This window comes from Acomys minous (genome assembly GCF_964271855.1).
Source record: "Acomys minous genome assembly, chromosome: 7".
In the NCBI taxonomy this organism is placed as follows: Eukaryota; Metazoa; Chordata; class Mammalia; order Rodentia; family Muridae; genus Acomys; species Acomys minous.
The window spans coordinates 98,433,648-98,452,739 of NC_140488.1; positions in this window are offsets into that span (position 1 = coordinate 98,433,648).

Consider the following 19,092-nt stretch of genomic DNA (forward strand, 5'->3'; position numbering starts at 1 on the left):
TGGGCTTCAGATTGGCATGATTCCCCTGTTTGATGTGGCCCAATTTCAAACTGTAAGCAGTCAGGACCCTCACCTGGACAGCCCTGTGCCTAGTGAGCTCTTTGCCGCTGGGTTTGTTAGCCTCTATCTGAACACCTATGCTGGCTTCACATTTGTGTGACTCTTTACCTTTGCTCTGGGTCAGGCCTCTTTAAAATCCTGTGACTGGTTTCCCATTTCCCCCATTTTTGTATGGTTTTTTTGGGGGGGTTGTGTATGTGTTTGTTTTTGGCTGTCTGAAAATCCTTATGGTGCAATGTAATGTGGGATCTGAGTCATTAAGACTGGAGTGATGCAGATGAGAGCCTAGCAGAGCGGTCCTCTGAGAGCCTCCGCCCACTAGCAGACTGAAACAGATGCTGAGACTCACAGCCAAACACTGGACGGAGCCTAGGGAGTCTTGTAGGAAAATGGGAGGAAGACTATAAGGGCCTAGAGGAGACAGGAGCTCCACAAGAAGACCAACAGAGACAACTAGACAGGGACCAGAGGGGCTTGCATAGACTGAAGCACCAACCAAGGACCATGCATGGACTGGACCAAGGCTCCCTACACAGGTGTAGCAGATGGGCAGATTGGGCTTCATGCAGGTCCCCTAGTAAGGGGAGGGGAAGGAGGTGCTGTCTCCAACATGGACTCTGCTGCCTGCTCTTTGATTACTTTCTCCTGGTGGGGGCTGCCTCATCAGACCACAGGGGAAGAGGATGTGCTCAGTCCTGATGTGATTTGATGAGCTGGGGTGGGTTCAGAAGAATAGGGGAGGGAGGAGGAGGAAGAGGGATAGAGGGTGGGACCAGGGGGAGAGGAGGGATGTAAAGTGAATAAATTTAATTAATTGTTAAAAAGACTGGAATGAAACTCATAGATGAGTACAGTTTTCAGTCCTTATCAGAGAGCCTTCTTTGTGGACACTAATTAACAAAGACAGTTACAACTGATCAAAGTGCAGAGGATATATGTTTGCAGAGTGTTCAGCTATGAATGAGGCATCTATATCACATGCATACCCCAAGGCTAAGAGCTCCAATTCCCAGATCGTGATCCTTGACCTTTCGATTTTTGGGATTAATCACTGGATGTGAATTTGCTCATTGGTAATAATGATGTTATCTTTTTTCCTCTTCCAGCTCAACCATGGACTTGCAAGAGAAGATAAAATCACTATACTTACTACAACCAGCCTATCATTTTCTGAACTCTGAAAAATGAATCAGGGCTCCATTTTGCGGTGGGTCAAGCAAAACTTTGTCCTTCCTAGTCAGGGAGACAAGGTTCCAGAGCATATCTCCTCCATGGAACTCTCCGGGATTCCAACAACCCCTAGAGAAGTGTGTGTGTGTGTGTGTGTGTGTGTGTGTGTGTGTGTTTGTGTATATGTATATGTATGTGTATGTATATATGTGTGTGTGTATATATGTATCTATGTACTCCAAATGTATATATGAAACTCCCAACATATATATATATATGTACATACATACACATATACACCATTCATATGTACTTCAACTATATGTGTGTGTGTGCACACGTACCTCTATCATAACACACAAAACATAGAATCCACTCACTACTTCACCTTCACATCTGTGTATTTACTGCTTCAGCTTTTATACCTTTAAAATATAGATTAATCACACACGCTCTATTGTTGTGAAGGTGAAACTGAATAAAATGATACAAAAAGGAAAGCATACAAAGATTTAAAATACTATATGAAAGGGGGAAAGGTAAAGTAGTAGAGGTAAACCGTGAATATTTTTATGGATACATGTCTTAGTGTTCTATTGATGTTAGGAGACACCATGACCATGGCAACTCTTATAAAGGAAAAGTATTTAATTGGAGCTTGATTACAGTTTCAAAGGTTTAGCCCATCATCATCATGGTGCATAGCATGTAGTAGCATGTTTGCCATGCAGGCAGATATGGCAGCTGGAGAAGTAGCTGACAGTTTTTCATAAGTATCCACAGACAGCAGGAAGAGAATGACAATGGGCCTAGCTTGGGCTTTTGAAATCTCAAAGCCCACCCCTAATGACACACTTCCTCCAAAAGGCCACACCTATTCCAACAAGGCTATATCTCCTAATCACTCTCAAGTAGTTCCACTCCTTGATGACCAAGCATTCAAATATGTAAGTCTGTGGGGGTAGATATTTTTTAAATCTACAGTGTTACATGCTATTTAGTGTAGATAATGGAATGTGAGTCTGTGAGTCTCATCTCTGCCCCAGGTGGAGATACAAGTTTCTGATTGTAAGATTTATTGCCTAGCAGGTTTTATGGTGAAGAACACAAACTGCTGTCCTCTTTTTTTTTTTTTTTTGAGGTTAATTCAAATGGGGCTGTCAGTCATCTGGACAGGAAAGCTACCTGTGCCAGAGACTTTAGAAAACAGTCTTCAAATGGGATGAATGCAGATGGCCAATTCACTATGAATGTAACATGTATAGAACTCATTATTCTCATGATTGTCACATGGTTCTCCCTGCTGTATGTAGTTTCTTTTATACATGTGTAATAAAATAAAGGTATTAATAAAAAAGAAAACAGTATAAGGTTCCATAAACATGTAGATCAACATGTTTAGATCTCTTTGGCTATTGTCTACTCTCACCATGTGAGTGGTTTCCTCCACAATAGCTACTTGCTCACTGTCCAGTCTTCAGAGTGACTCATGCTACTCTTTAATGAAATCTACCCTTCTTCTACGTTGTGCTGTTTCATCTGAATTCAACAGAGATTGTAAGAGTACTGGGGAGCTAAGGGGAGAGTGGAGTGCAGTCCTGGTGACTATATTATATCACAAGGGAGTTTGCAGACGTGCCTGAGGGAAAATTAGGGAAGCCATCTTGTTTGTGAGAGTCTTAGAACATTTATAGCCAGGAAAGAAGTAAAGTGAAAGTCAAAGGCCATATATACTTTGACCTGAAGCATAGCATGGTTTACTGCTATTTTAACATTTTCGTGTGTGTGTGTGTGTGTGTGTGTGTGTGTGTGTGTGTGTGTGTGAGAACTAGAGAACAACCTTGGAAACATTCCATCTCCCTAGTGCCCTATTTTAACATTCTTATGTAGATGCAAAAATATCCTTCACAATAAAAGCGACAGTTTATTCTTTAGCCAGATATTACAGACTGTGGCCCAGAAACAGTGATTCGGGTTGCCCTGGAAGACATGTTGCAATGTAGAAGTGGTTACATGGAATTTGATTATTTATGCAACAAAGAGAATCATAAGTCAAGGCATTTACCCAGTATGTGGGTAAGGATCACAGATAGATGAGCTACAGAAAAGAGGGGAATCTGCCGAAGGTGCTAGGTGCTATCAGATTACACTCTTAGCTTTTTGATGGGTGGAAACTAATGGTCTACTAAGAATACATTTAAAAGGCTTAGATCAGTCGTTCTCAGCCTTCCTAATGCTGTGACATTTCAGTACAGTTCCTCATGTTGTGGTGACCCTCAACCATAAAATTATTTAGTTGCTATTTCATAACTGTATTTTTCTTATTGTTTTGAATCATAATGTAAATATCTGATACACAAGGTGTCTTGATATGTGACCCTCCAGAAGGGTTGTGATCCACAGGTTGAGAAACACTGGTTTAGATAGTCATGAGGATGTCAGGTCAATGGGACTAAAATCAGCCCAAGATAGTTTGGTTCTGATCTTCAGCTTTTTAACTCTCTGTAATCTTGAAGTTTAGTCATTTAGCCTTGTATAATCTATGGCATATGTGCAGCTTTTCTTTTTTTCCTCGGAGTTTTGGTTTGTACTTTTTTGGAATATCTCTATAAAATGGATGCTGTTTGGATCCAAAGAAGCTAAGTAACAAGGAGAGCCCAAGGGATTTCCTCCTTGAATCTCATTTAATGGGGAAATAAAATAGACAGTGGCAGAGGAAATAGAGAGGGAACTGGATAGGAGAGGGTGTATGGAGGGAAGTGAGGGGGTGGATCAGATATGGGGAGAGTGAGGAGGGGAGATTTGAGGGCCTGGGGAGAAACGGGGACTTGAAGGTAGGGGCATCACTGAGAGAAGTTGGATACCTACAACAGAGTAGGCTACCGAGAGGACGTGGAGATGTCTCCGGCTGAGCCTCCTAGTAGTGGAGGACACGAAACTGAGGGGGCCGCATTCTAGCCAGGCAGAACCTATAGTGGTGGGAGGGGAGCACCAATCCACATACAAAATTTTCAAAGCAAAATTTACCCTACCTCCAAGATATACAGAGATAAAGATAAGAGACTAAGGGAATGACCAACCAATTTCTGGCCCAACCTGAGATCCATGCCATGGCAGAGAGCCAAGTCCTGACATCATTAGTGATACTCTGCTCTGTTTACAGACAGGAGCCTACCTTAACTGTTCTCTGAGAGGCCCCCTCACAGCAGCTGATCAAATCAGATGCTGAGACTCACAGCTAAGCATTAGGTGGAACTCAGGGAGTCTTGTGGAAGAGTTGGGGGGAAGGGATAGAAGGGCTTGGAGGGGACCAGAACACTGCAAGAAGACCAACAGAGTCAACTAACCTAGACCCATGGGGGCTTACAGAGACAAACACCAACCAAAGAGCATGTATGGACTGGACCTAGGCCCCCTACACATATGTAACTGATGGGCAGTTTGGTCTTCATGTGGGTCCCCTAGTAAGTTGAGCAGTTGCTGTCTATGACATGGACTCTGTTGCCTGCTTTTAACCCCTTCCCCTAATAGGACTACATGGCCTGGCCTTAGTGGATGAGGAAGAGCTCAGTCTTGATGTGACTTGATGTGATGAGGGGTTGGTGGGCAGGCTCCCGTTTTCTGAGGACAAGGAGAAGGGGATAGGAGGAAGATGGTGGGATGGAGGGACCAGGAAAAGAGGAAGAGTGTTACACTTGGAATGTAAAGTGAATATATAAATTAAAAATGAAAGGCAAAATGGAAACTATCTTATTATTTTTATTTTATTTGTATATTCTTTTTCTTCTCTCCTTTTACCATACAGGTCCTTTGCATTTATATTACAGTTTCCAATTTAGTATTTTTATGGGATTCTTGAGTATATGAACAAGTGGGTGTCTAATTGTTGTGTCTCCTCTTGGGTTCTTTTCCTTCTGTTGGTTTGTCTTGTCCAACTTTGAGGTGATAGTCTTGTTTTATCTTATTATATTTTATTTAATTTTATTGTTATCCCATAGAAGCCTGTTTATTTTCTATTGACAAACAGAAAAGGTGTGTACAGATAGTGGAGGAGGAGCAGGGAGAAGTAGAGGGTGGGGAAACCATAATTGGGATATAGTATGTGAGAGAAAAATCTATTTTCTTTCTTTCTTCCTTCCTTCCTTCCTTTCTTTCTTTCTTTCTTTCTTTCTTTCTTTCTTTCTTTCTTTCTTTCTTTTTCAAGACAGGGTTTCTCTATGTAGCCTTGACTACCCTGGACTCACTTTGTAGACTAGGCTGGCCTCAAACTCAGCAATCATCCTGCCTCTGCCTCCCAAGTGCTGGGATTAAAGGCATGCACCACCACCACGACCTGGTTGAAAAACGTAGTTTCAATAAAAGGAAAAAAATGGATGTTGTTTTTACATATGTTATCATCACAGCAAATTGTGTCACTCTGTGTTGCAATTCTTGACACTTGGCTGGTAAGAGCCAGTCGTGAGCATGAGCAGCCCATTCTCCTTTCTGTGCCCTCTTAGCTTTTCCTTTCTATCCTCTCTCAGATGTTGCAGGAGATTTTTGTTTCCTGAAAGCATCTTTTAGGTGACATTAACAAGCCACTGTTGAAGTTTTTCCAAATTCTGAAGAATGAAAATATGTCATTGTTGTTAGAGATAAAAAACAAACAAACAAACAAAAAACAGTACTCTTGGTAGTACAGCTGGGGATCCTGGAATCCTGACACTTGGGAGATGAAGATCAGGCATTCAGGTCATCCTTGAGTAAATAGCAAGAGTCCAAGGCCTACCTTATATATATTTAGAGTTTCTGTTGCTGTGATGAGTACCATGACCAAAATCAACATGAAGAGGACAGGGTCCATCATCCAGGTATGTCAGGGCAGGAACTCAATGCAGAAACCTGGAGGAGGAACTGATGCAGAGGCCATGGAGGAACACTGTTTACTGTCTTGCTTGTTCAGCCCGATTTCTTAGAGAACCCAGGGCTATCAGCACAATGGTGTCACCACTCACAGTGGCCTGGGCCCACCCACACCAATCATCAATCAGGGAAATGTTCCACAGGCTTGACTACAAACCCACCTGGTGAGGGCATATTTTCAGTTGAGGCTTCCTCTTCTAAAAATCACTATGGCTTACCTCAAGTTAGCATAAAACTAGCCAGCACACTGGGCTAATGAGACCTTGTCTCCCAAAATAAGTAATAATACAAATAAAGGAAGTACTTTTTGATGTTACAACACAATACTGTGTCATCTACAAAGTCCTTGGTGGAGAGCTATGAACTTTCAAACTATGAAACATAATGCAAAAAATAATCTCTTCAGGTTTTAAGTATGCAATTTGATTTTGGGCTTAGTTAATGTCTATCTTGAGTAAAGGGATGAATGTGCCCATTAGAGTGTGGTCCTTGGAAGAGTTTAATGAGCCAGATCTGGAGTCATTTTATCACTATTGCTACTTCAGTGCACTCACATGGCCATACCTAACTCCAAGGGAAGCTGGGAAAGGCACTGTGGCTAAACACCCAGGAGGAAGAGGACCAGGGTTTATTCAACAGAAATGCCAAGAAAATTTTGATCTGCATCTCTCGTTCTGGAAACCTGTTCAGTGACAACTAATGATTTTAATTATGAACCCAAGAGAGACAGAAAACTTAACTGCCAACACAAAACCCTTCGTAAGTTAATACATGGAGCTTACTAAAGCAGAAAAGCAAGAGTTGGAAATGAAAGGACATTTTAAGTTTATCTTGAGTTTCGTAACAATTAAGCTAAACATAAAGGTACCTGGTTCTTGAGTCTTGCCACTGAATCAGATTTTACTGTTATTGTCACACAAAGAGCTGTCGTGTTACATCATCCAGGAACATAGACTTGTGCCTTGGATACTAAGAAATGCATCGTTCTTAAATAATTGCGTCTGCTGATATGTGTGTGCATGTGCTTGCATAGGAAGCCACTCAGGTGGAGGCAATTTAATGTGATTGTAACTGTATGACTAAGCTGAGGGTGGGGAATCACAAGACTCAGGAAAGACTGGGTTGTGTAGGAGTGAAATTGTGTAATTAAAGCTGAGGAAGTAGCTACCTAGATCCAAGAATAATCTGTCAAACCCTTTGAGGGTAGATGTAGAGCAGATTTTTTTTTCAGAAGGGTCTAGAGGAATGGAGCAAAACATAGCAGGTTGATGGAGTGCGGGAAAGGGAAGAGCTGTTCTTCCTTTGCATCATGAGTAGCAGAACCAACAGATTTCTAAAGCTGCATGCTGTGGAAGATGGAGCAGGTCAGAAAAATCTCATGGCTTGTACAGAAATAAAAGGATAGGACTCTGACGCTCCTCTCATTTCTTTTTGGAGTGTCCTCTGATGCCATCTTATTGAAAGATGCCTTGGCATCAGGTAAGTTAAGAAGTCCATCTTTCTTGAAAGATAAAACACAAACTGGAAACATATACACCACTAAGCAGGTAGCACAGGCATGTCCTCTCTAAGATTATACTCCTTTCAGAAAATGATTGTCAAAGGGCACCAATTTGATACTCTTTGATCCTTCTTCTTTGGCTTTGCTAAATGAGTAAAATGTATCAAACCTTATTAAGAAGGATCACTTTTGCACCTATGCCCTCCTTACAAAATATAAAGGATATGCTTCAAGGCTGGGAGTGTTATTCAGCTAGAGCATGTACCCAAAACTCTAGCACTTGAGAAGTGGGAGCAAAAGGTTAGAAGTTCGAGATGATCCTCAGTCTCCATACCAAGTTGGAGGCAAACCTAGGCCACATGAGGCCTTGTCTCAAAAGTACAATAAAAAGGTTGTATTCTGGAACATAAATTTAAACTTGCCATTAAAAATAATAAAATGAGTCCATCTGGACTAAGTACTTTTTTTTTACTACCCTTGGGAACTATTTTCTAAAGAATTAATCAATGGATGAAAAAATTTAGAGAAAATTATTGCCCAGACTGTATGGAAGGAGTGATTCTGTTTCTACATTGACTAAATTCTAGTGGAAAATGTCAAGATTATATGGGCACAGATCTCTGGGTTTTGTTTGTTGGTTGTTTTTGTTGGCTTGCTTGTATTTTTTGTCTTGATTTGTTTTGTGTTCTTGAGACAAAGTCACTATGTAGCTCTGGCTGGGCAGGAGCTCACTATGTAGATTGGGCTGGCTTTGAATTCATAGATGTGCCTGCCTTTGCCTTCCAAGTGCTGGAACTTAAAGGTGTGTGCCACTGTGCTGTGCTTTAATTTCCTTCCTTCCTTCCTTCCTTCCTTCCTTCCTTCCTTCCTTCTTTCCTTCCTTCCATTGTTTCAGTCTTTATTTCTTTGACAGAGTCTTACTGAGTAGCCTACACTGGCTGGAACTTACTAGATAGTACAGGTTGGACTCAACTTGTGACAAACCTCCTGCTTCTACTTTCCAAATGCTGGGATTATAGGCATGTGCCACCATGCCTGGTTACAAGTATCTTGAGATGCCAGGAAAGCCCAGGACAACCACCCCAAGGGTGGCACCACACACAGTGATCTGGGCCCCCCCACATCAATCATCAATTAGGAAAATGCACCCCAGTCTTGTCCATAGGTGTATCTGATGGGGGAATTTTCCTAAATGTGGTTCCTTCTTCCAAGATGACTACATCTTGTCTGAAGTTGACATCAATCTAGTCAGCACAGTAACCCTGCTTCATTTATCTTTCACTTCTTTAATTATTACTAAGCTGTTTCCTGGTATCTCTTGTATTGATGCTGGAGAAGGAGAGGGACAGAGAGAGAAGGAAGAAGGGGTGGAGAAGTAGATAGAGAGAGGAGCTAGAACAAGAGTGAGAATCTGGTTTGTCTGACTAATATAAAGTGACATACTTATTATTCTGTGATTGAAGGTGCAGACCTAGCAATCAAGCAATATCTGCATTGACTAGCTACATGATACAAAAGTCATGTGCTTCAGTCAGAAGAGAATGGCTTATGCTGGAGTTACAATGCTGTTTGTGTCTTCTGTGTCAAAGGTATTTTTGTTTTAAGTATGATGTCCCTTTTAAATACAAAGAAACAAAAACACAGAAATACAAAGAGTTAGAGACTGATATTATGCATATGCATATATGTATAACTAGTGTGTGTACATATTTACTTATTTATGAAGAGTAAATACCTATATAGAGACATGTTAGGAATAAATTATTACTCTTGCTTAAGGTATAGTTTTATAACAAAGTCCATATATACTCTATATAGTGTATATATGTATAACTATATATAATGTTTGTGTGCGTGGGGGTGAGGTGGGGAGAGATGGGCGTGAACTAGGACCAGAATTTACTACTTTTACACTTTACCATCAACATGTGACCATTTTACCAATTTTGTGGACAGCACTCTCCTAGCATCTATCATTTGGAAAGAAAATGAATGCACTCTTCAGAACACAGCACTTAGTAAACATACTTTTATCTTTGTTTCTGTCCTACTTAAATGCAGAGGAATAGGAACAAAGGGGAAATAATTGCAGAGATGGCATTTCATTTAACAGGATGAAATGAAAACTCTTCGTTTCAAGGGTTTTTAATTCATTTCCTTGCCAGCTGTGAACAATTAAGTACCTTATTTCTATATTCAATGTTTCTGTAAGACACATTTGCTGGCCTTGTGTTGGTGACATGTTAGAAAGAAATTATTCCTCTTACGGGATAGTTTTATAGCAGTACACATTTATATATGCTAGAATAAAAAACCACATTGCATGATAAAATGTCATAATTATTTAATAACTTAGCAAAGGAATAGAGTATTATTAAAGGTGTAAATGTGTAATATATTTTGGCCTTGTGTTGAGTGATTGATTGTCCCTCAATTTCTGCCACAATTTTGAAAGATGATACAAACTTTAGGAGGTACAAATAAGATGACTCTATACTATTAGGGTATAGCTAGCTATCTTTGTGCCACCATGACCAAGTATCTGGCAGAACCCAATCAGGATTTGAAGTGTTTTAGTTCGGAACTTGGTTTCAGAAAGGTTTACTTCAGACAGGTTCACTTGTTATACTATGTGAACAGACGGCAGCTTGTTGATAAGGCAAATACCATCTTGGATATGACTGGTAGCCATAGCAGAAGGGGAAAATGTCTGGGGAAACTTGCAGCTACAATTAACCACTTAGCCTGAAAACAGTGTCAGAATGTTCACTACCATCTCATTGGCCAGAACTGTGGAGTATAGGTCAGCTAGGCACAAGCTCTAACATGATCCCTGAAGGTAGAAGACTAGAAATATTTGCTGAACAGTGCTACGAATCCTATAGCCATTTATGTAATCTCTCTAATCTTGGGCTTCTTCATCTAAATAATGTAGCTAGCAACATTACAGAAACTGTTAGGTAAATGAGGCAATATATATGAAGTACTTACCAGGATCCCTGAAAATAGTTAATAGAGATGAGATATGATAGATATTGATCTTCATTCAGAAATTTAGACCCAACAAGATAGGAAAGATGTTTATTTCAAGTTTGCCAAATACAAATAGCCAAATCACTATGAACGTAACATTTATAAATTCCTGATTGTCTTGTGGTTCTTCCTGCTGTATGTAGTTTATTTTATTCATGTGTAATACTATAAATGTATACATTAAAAAGAAACATAATTTTAAAATGCTTTATTATAATTTTTGAGATCATAAGATAATTACATCATTTCCTGCTTCACTTTCCTCCCTCTAGTCCCTTTCCATTCCTTCCATTTACTACGCCCTTGCTCTCTTTCAAATTCATAACTGATTTTTCTTTTATTGTTGTCTGAGAGAGAAAGAGAGAGAGGGGGAGGGAGGGAGGGAGAGAGAGAGAGAGAGAGAGAGAGAGAGAGAGAGAGAGAGAGAGAGAGAGAGAATATGAAAGAGAGAGCTTAACCATATGGCTTTGGATAACTGAATTAATGTGCTCTTCCTGGGGAATAGATGCTGCTGCTCTCAGGGTTCCTTCGTTGCCTATAGAAGGGTAAGACTTCATGTGATTCTTCCCCTTCTGCTTTAGGACGTCATCCTTGTTTGCTTGTATTTTGAGACAGGACACCACATTGTAGGCCACGATGGCTTTGAACTCACAGAAATCCTCCTGCTTCAGGCTCCACAAATACAAGCCACCACATCCAACTAGATCGGAGTGTCTCAATGTATTGAAGGTCATCCTGGGCCCTTGGTGGCTGCCCAAAGCTAATTTCTAGACCCCAATGTTACAAGGACTTGACTGACCATTGTGAATGATCCACTCTGTGCCTGCTTCAGGTACACAGACAAAAGAGCAGAGAGAGCAATTAGTGATGGCCTTGCCTGTCAGAAGGAGCCCACAACTGTAGCTTTCCCATTCACAGTGGCAGAGACATGGAGGACACACTTAAGGATGGCACTGCCTATAAATTGCAGTCATTTTTTGTCATGTTCACTCTTGAGCTGAGCAGTGAAGAAAAGCACACCCACAGCATTTGCTAAATAAGGGCACTGGAAAATTATCATGCGAATCCATCCATTTTCTCTTTCTGACTGCCATGTGAGAGGCTCCTTGCTAATCCAGCAAACAGATTTGTTTGACATCATGCAGGCAGTGCTATGAAGTTCATAAAGCAGAGTGGTAAAGATTTCGCAGTCACTTTAACATCTTTTAAAATAGTGATTATATTACTCTGTAATTAATCTCTAATTCTAAATTTTTAAAAATAAAATAAGTAAAAAAAAATCACATCTAAAATGTGGTGGGAAAATAGAGTAAGAGAGGAAATTAATCTGTTATTGAAAAGAAGATTTGGTTGGCCCTCCCCATGTCCTTCAATGACAGAACACAGGCATACATGGCTCCAGCCGACCCAGCTACACTGAATGATATTCTACATTTGAGTAATTTTCAAAGACAATTTTGTATTCTGGAGACTAATGCCCTATCTCCTCATAACTACAAATCCAGGTTTAATTATAGCACAAGCTAGTTCTAATTTCTGTGTGTATTAGGTACCAGGGTTTGCAGATACTTGGGTCTATGACAATGACAAAAAAGATTTTCCTTCTGCCAACCTCAGGATAAGGTATTACTCCTGGGGATAAATGTATTTCAAAATATTCAGCTTTCAGAGAGACCCAACCTGTGGCTTGTGTTTTGTGTTTATTTAAAGGAGGTAGGCTTCATGGGCAAAAGTAGACCAGTATGAAAAATAGATTATCCACCTGCAATGTCAAATTCAAGAATGTTCTAGGCTAGAGATATAATTCTATTTGTAGAAAACTTTGGTAGCATTCATAAAACCCTGTGGTTGATTCCCTAGAACCACATAAGTGTTGTGGTGCAAACCTGTGATCCTACCACCTGGGCAATGGAAACAAGATGAACAGAAGTTCAAGTTCATCCTCTGCTGTGTAGTGAGTTTGAAACCATCCTGGATTAGAAAAATATTGTAATTTATCAGTAATCTCTTGAGCAATGTAGTTAGTTTTTCCTAAAGTACCTGCTTTTTTCCAACATAATATTTTTATTGATTCTTTGGGAGTTTCACATCATGCACCCCAAGCACAATCATTTCCCAGTGCCATGTCCACCCTCCACCCTTGTGACCCACCCCCTCCAAAAGAAACCAAGTCCACTTTGTGTTGTCTATATACTTACTGGAGCATGGTCAAACTCTGAGTGGCCTTCCCCTTGAATAGAGCTGAGGTGTTCCACTCCTGGACCCCTGCCAGAAGCCATCAATTGTGGAGAGCTAAGAGTTCTCTTCAGTGTCTTCCTGTTTAAGCTGCTACTTTTGGGCGGGGGATTTCAGAGAGGGTAAGCATTATCACCAAAGCCTTTCATGTCCCTCTTTCTCAACTATATGTCTGCAGCCATTGATATCACAGAAAAAAGTAGCTTCCTTGCTCTTTACAGTCAGCAGGGGCATGGACATCACGGGATTCCATATGGTTTCTGGGGACAGTGAAGACCACAAGCATGGCTCCAGGCTGCAGTGGGCCCACAGACCCAGACAAGGACTTCAGAGACAGCCCAGACTGTGGACATTACCATGGCCTCAGGTGGCAGCTCAGGATACTCACATCACGGCCCTCAGCAGACATCAACATGGCTTCAGGCTGCAGCACAGACCACAGACATCTGCACGGCCTTTGGTAGTAACACGGGCCACAGATATCAACACAGACTCCAGGTGTGGTAGATAGTACCGTGGGCCCAGGCATGGCCCTCGGTGGCAGTATGGATCAAGACACACCTTAGGATGATGGCAAGACACCCTTGAAACGCTACAAGACACATCTGAGCCCTCACACCCATGAAGATGTCATATGATAGGTAAACTAAAAAGCCAGATAGATAGCTGCCCTGAGAGATGCACAGAGTATATGAATGAGACTGCTTTCTTGCCCCTGAGTGTTCATGTGATCTCCTACAGCAGTCAGTGGTTCTCAAGCTGTGGATCACAACCCCTTTGGGTGTTTCAATGACCCTTTGTTTTGATCAGTTTGGATATTAATTTCTTAAAACGGTTTCACGTAGCCCAGGCTGGCCTTGAATTCTTGAACTTCCTGCCTCTACCTCCCAAGTGCTGGTATTGCAAGTGTATTATTCCACCAGACCCAGATGCATACAATTTTGTTCATTTCCTCTGTTTGTGTGATGTTTGGGAACAAATCTAGAGACTTTTACACGCTAGGCCAGTACCATACCGCTACCTAACATCTCCAACTCTGAATATCCATCTTCAATATCTGAAATATTGGCAGGCAATGGAAATCATACATTTCTTTTTCTATATTAGCTGTTGAAGATACCTCAAAATTGTATTTATTCTAGTGAGTTCTTCAAAAGTATGACTTCTACTATTCCTTGGGTAGCTTTGCTTGCAGTGGCTTGATTAAGAAGCATATATCCCATACAAGTTAACTTATTTAACATAAGTGGTTTTTGCTGTAAATACATGCATTTTTTATTCATTCATTTATCTCTTAAGCTGAGAAGGATCCAAAGGAACCAAATCATTCATGGATTCCCTAGGATAGAAAAAGATCACGTTTGCTCCAAGATATAATGTAGACATTTTGGATAGGCGCTAAGAGTTTAACCCAACATGGTATAAAACTAATGATCTAATTTGATATGAGTACAGACTTCAAAAACTTGCTCTGAATATAGAGTTTGAAAACCCAGAAGGGGGAGAGGATTACATGGCTCTTAAATTATATACCTCTTTCTGGTAAAAAGCAATCCAAGGATCCAGAATACCTGCTAAAATTGTGAAACATAATCGGTGAGCAAGATTGAATGAGCCCCATGCCCCACGTTGTAAATTGTTGTGTCTATTTGCTTGTTTATGAGTGCTTTCTGAATGTTATCCTCCAGGCATGACAGGGCTGTTACCATCTTAACCAAAGTAACTGTGATCACATTCAAGGGAGCATCACCACATCTGGCCTGCTGAATTGCCTTCCTAGGAGGAGGTGTAGAGGACCATTAGACTCTCAACTCAAATTCCAGTCACTCTCTTCTGCACCTCCCTCCAGCTGTATATAATTCTGCCTTAGCTTCAAAAGGGGAGTAACACCTATACAGTTTGGGGAGGCTATCATTTACATTGTGGTGAGTTTTTGGTGTTGCTACTGTTTGGGAGTCACCCACATGCTTGTGAGTAAAGCCTCACATGTGCCCCTAAAGTAGGCACTATAAACTCATTGATTCACCAAGGTGAACTTGAGTGGAATCGTAATTTTGGTCCACTGTCATCTGAGTATAAGTAGACTTTAGTTCATGTCTCCCCGGAAAAAGCTCATGCAACAATGAGTGCTGCCTTTACTATCTTTTTCTAAAATTGTTTATTTCTTAATGAATATCATGAGAAGGAACCCGAGCTGTTGAGTTAGAGGAAAATGGCCCCAAGGTGTGCCAGATCTTAATATCAGTTTTATTATAACATATTATAGCATAAAATGTCTAATTGTATCTTTCTGTTGTCATAGATAATTTATTCAATATCATTCTTTATCTCTTGAAACATTTTAAACCTAATTTTAACCTGCTTAATGTTCCAAGAAATTTTTGATTCCCCTTTATACAAGTATAACATACATAGTTTAACATAACATTTATATATATATTTGGAAGTTATTTGAACTTTTATGAAGTTGGCACATTTGTGTAAAGGAAATTCAATTGGGGAAACTGAAGTGATTAGATCCTGAAAGCTTTCTTTATATGTATGCCCTAGAGCCCCCTTTGTATATACACCTGAGAAAATCTCTTTATGTACACACTAGAGGTTGTCTTTGACCTCTTCCTGTCATCATGTTGTCAGTCTACCCCATGAAGGGTGGCCATAGATCTGCCTCCCAACAAGCACAGATTAGTTTGCTTGGATTTGCATGTTTTCTAGAAAGAAAATCATCATAAAGTATTGTATTTGGATCTGGCTTCTTTCATTCAACTCTGTGTTTGCCAGATTTCTACTACTGCAAAATTTTAAACTCAAAAGTTCAGACTGTGTTTATCCTTTTTTGAAGCTTAGTATATGGTATGAGGAGAAGAACAAAAATATTTCTTTTAGAAAAATTGACTCCCAGGGGACCTAAGAAACTGGCTTTCATAGTTTAGACAAGACTATTTTCCCCTTGTTCTGTGTTTTCTTTTTCTTAGAAATTGAGCTCTGGTTATAACTCTGTTTCCTGTAAAAAGTTCAAGTTGAATACAGCAAGGCTGTGGATTTGGGTATGTTGGAAACCTTGCAGAGAGATTGTATCTGAACTCCTAAAAGTAATTATATTTGGAAGTTACTCTTCACTATCATTTAGAGGAGCCAGCCAGAGCATCCTCTATGCATTTAAAGTAAACCAAAGTGTGTTGAATAGATTACTTGTTTAATATTCCTTTAACTCATACCTTTCTGTGTTTCATGCGTTAAAATGCAGAAGAGGACAGTCAGCATAGTATGCCTTGTGGGAAGAAGGCTGACAAGGGAATAAAAGATGGCTTTTTGTTTTTCTGTTCTGATAGTAGGCTTATACAGCTGTGTTGCATCCTTTGAGCTTCAGTTGCTTTCCTCTCCCAAGCTCCCTCTGGGGATCAGAATGAGATAATATATAAGAAAGGCTTGGCAAACTCTACAGTTACAACCCCCACATTGCTGGATGTCTTGTTCTATTCTCCGTCTCTGTTTTTTTTCCCTGTCTTTTTGTGGTGCTGGGAATTAAACATAGGGCAAATCTTGTACACTGGGCTACATCTCTAGCCCCTGTTCTTATTTGCAGTAGATTTGATTCCTTCTGTCTGCCTGCTGCTACTATCCCATGACTTTCTTCCTTCATGATTGGCCATTACCCTGTCCTAAGTGTCTTTTGAGCTCCAGCTCAGAACCAACATTCCCATGACAATTCTCCTGTACTTGTGCCAACATGCTTCCCTCTCTTCTTTGGATTCTTGTTGTTTTCATGGTCAGTGTTATATTACTTTGTTTGGCATTTCCAATTTGCTTTCTCTTCCCAAATAGGTTATATATGCCATGAAAAAATTGTGGGATTTAGGGAGAAGTTCACTACCTTAAAAAAAATAGCATGATGGGCATGCCTTGAATAATATGGACTGCTAGTGATTTTATTCAAAGACAGGAAAAAATTCAAGTGTGTGCTCATAAAAGCCCCAATTCTTAGCACTTGCTAATTCCCACATTCTAACTCCCATTACTTACATGGTGTCAATCAACTGACTAAATACATGGGCAAATAACAATATGCTTTCACAGGCTAGTATGACAGTGTTACTCAAATGAACTTTCTCAGTTTCTAGCTGATTCTTTAAAGAATCTCATCTTTGATTGGTTAAAAAGTCATGTTGTTACTTTCCAGTCTCCCAAAGGAAGGTCAAATATGAACACTTTTAGAGAAATAAGTTTGGCGATAGAGAGATGGCTCAGAAGTTAACAGCACGTCCTGCTCTTTTAGAGAACTGGTGTTGGTTTCCCAGCACTCACGTGGAGGCTCACAACTGCCTGTAACTTCAGTTCCAGAGGACCCAATGCCCTCTTCTACCTTCTGTGGGCTCCTGCACACATCTGTTGCACATAAACTCAAGCAAGCTCACACACATATACATAATTTTCCATTAAAAACTATTTTAAAAGATGTTTACATAAAAAGATGTTACAAGTCAGTTTCTTAACTCCTAAGTGTTCAGAAACATGCTCTGTCTGCAAACCTCATAAAATAACGCATCTGTATCATGTGTAGTTTGAGATGTCATCAAAGTTAAAAAAATAATAATAATGTTGAGGCTGAGAAGATGGCTCACTAAGTGTGACCCAAGTTTTCGTCCATAACATCCATGGCTCTACATACCTGTATAACCCCAGCATGGGGCTGGGGGGTGTCAAAGACAGGCCGATCCTAAGATCTTGATGGCTATCCAGTCTAACTGATATGTCAAACTTCTACTTTAGGCTCACGGAGAGACCCCGTAGCAAAGCAACAAGGTAGAAAGTGATGGAGGATGCCACCCCATATCCTGCTCTGGCCTCTGCACATTGATATACATGTACTGTACACCCCTTATATATACATACACACACACCCATACACACACACATATACACACACACGCATTCACACACACACAAATGCATACCTTCACATTAAAAACGCTAGTCTAATATCAGAGCTATGTTGTTTTGACTTTGTAAATACAGTATTCCTAAACTTTTGATTTGTCACCAACTTACTAAAACTGTGTAGACTGCTCCCAATTGGTGAGTTGTGTGAATGGGCTCTTTTAAATTGGCAGAAATGTCTACCAAGCAGCCCATGGGCTGATTTTGGTGAAGCGTAGCTATGAATGCAGCCTAACACAAAATCATAAACTCATTAAAATACTGTGAGATTGTTTTGTGATTTTTTTTAGCTTCTTAAGATTTTAGAATCCTATTATTTGTGCATATGTTTGTGTATAGGACTATCCTGTATGTTTTTGTTGCGTATGTGCTGTGTTCACTTGTGCATACCAGAGGAGAACACTGGCTATTTATCCTGCTGTATCTCTTTGCTTTATTCTTTTGAGAGAAATCTGGAATTAGGCTGGTAGTCAGCAAGCCCAGTACTCCTGTCTCTTCAGTGTTAGAGTTTCAGGCATGTGCATTGCCACTTTTGCATGGGTTCTTTACATGGGTGCTAGAATCAGAACTCGGGTGCAGCAAGTGCTATTAGCCACTAAGCCATGGGCCAATCCCCCACCCCCTTTTATAACTTGATTGTGTGGTGCTCAGTCTTTGTAGAGCTTTGTAGAGAACAATGTGTCACAATGACAAAAGATTGACCACACCTGCGTGGGGGTCCATTTAAGCTGTAGAGTACCAGTAGGGTGTCAGAATACCAGAGTAGCTTCATAAAAAGAAAGGTACACAACATCATAAAACACACACACACACACACACACACACACACACACATCACATCACTGTTTTGAAAAACTGTGTATGAAAATCTCCACAAAGTGCTTACATTTTACAGCAATCACCTGGATAACAGATAATGTTCCTTTAAATAACCACATGGAGTTGGTTTTTAAACAATCCTTGACTGTGTTGAGGACCTCCTTTAGTGAAGTAAAAGAAGACTGTCAAAACCTCAACTAGGATTCATTCAAGATGTAGTGAATTGGGATCTTCTTGTGTAGCCAGCTTTGGGGACATTTACTGTTTCTAGGCCACAAGGGATGGGTGAGGTGAACTATACAAGCACATAGGCATCAATAACCATGTTGAGGAATGCTTGACTCAAACCAGTAGCTAGCCAGACCCTGTCCTTTGTTTCCTGATCCAGACAGATAGGGACCGACCTATATGCTAATCGTTTAATTGGTTTATTT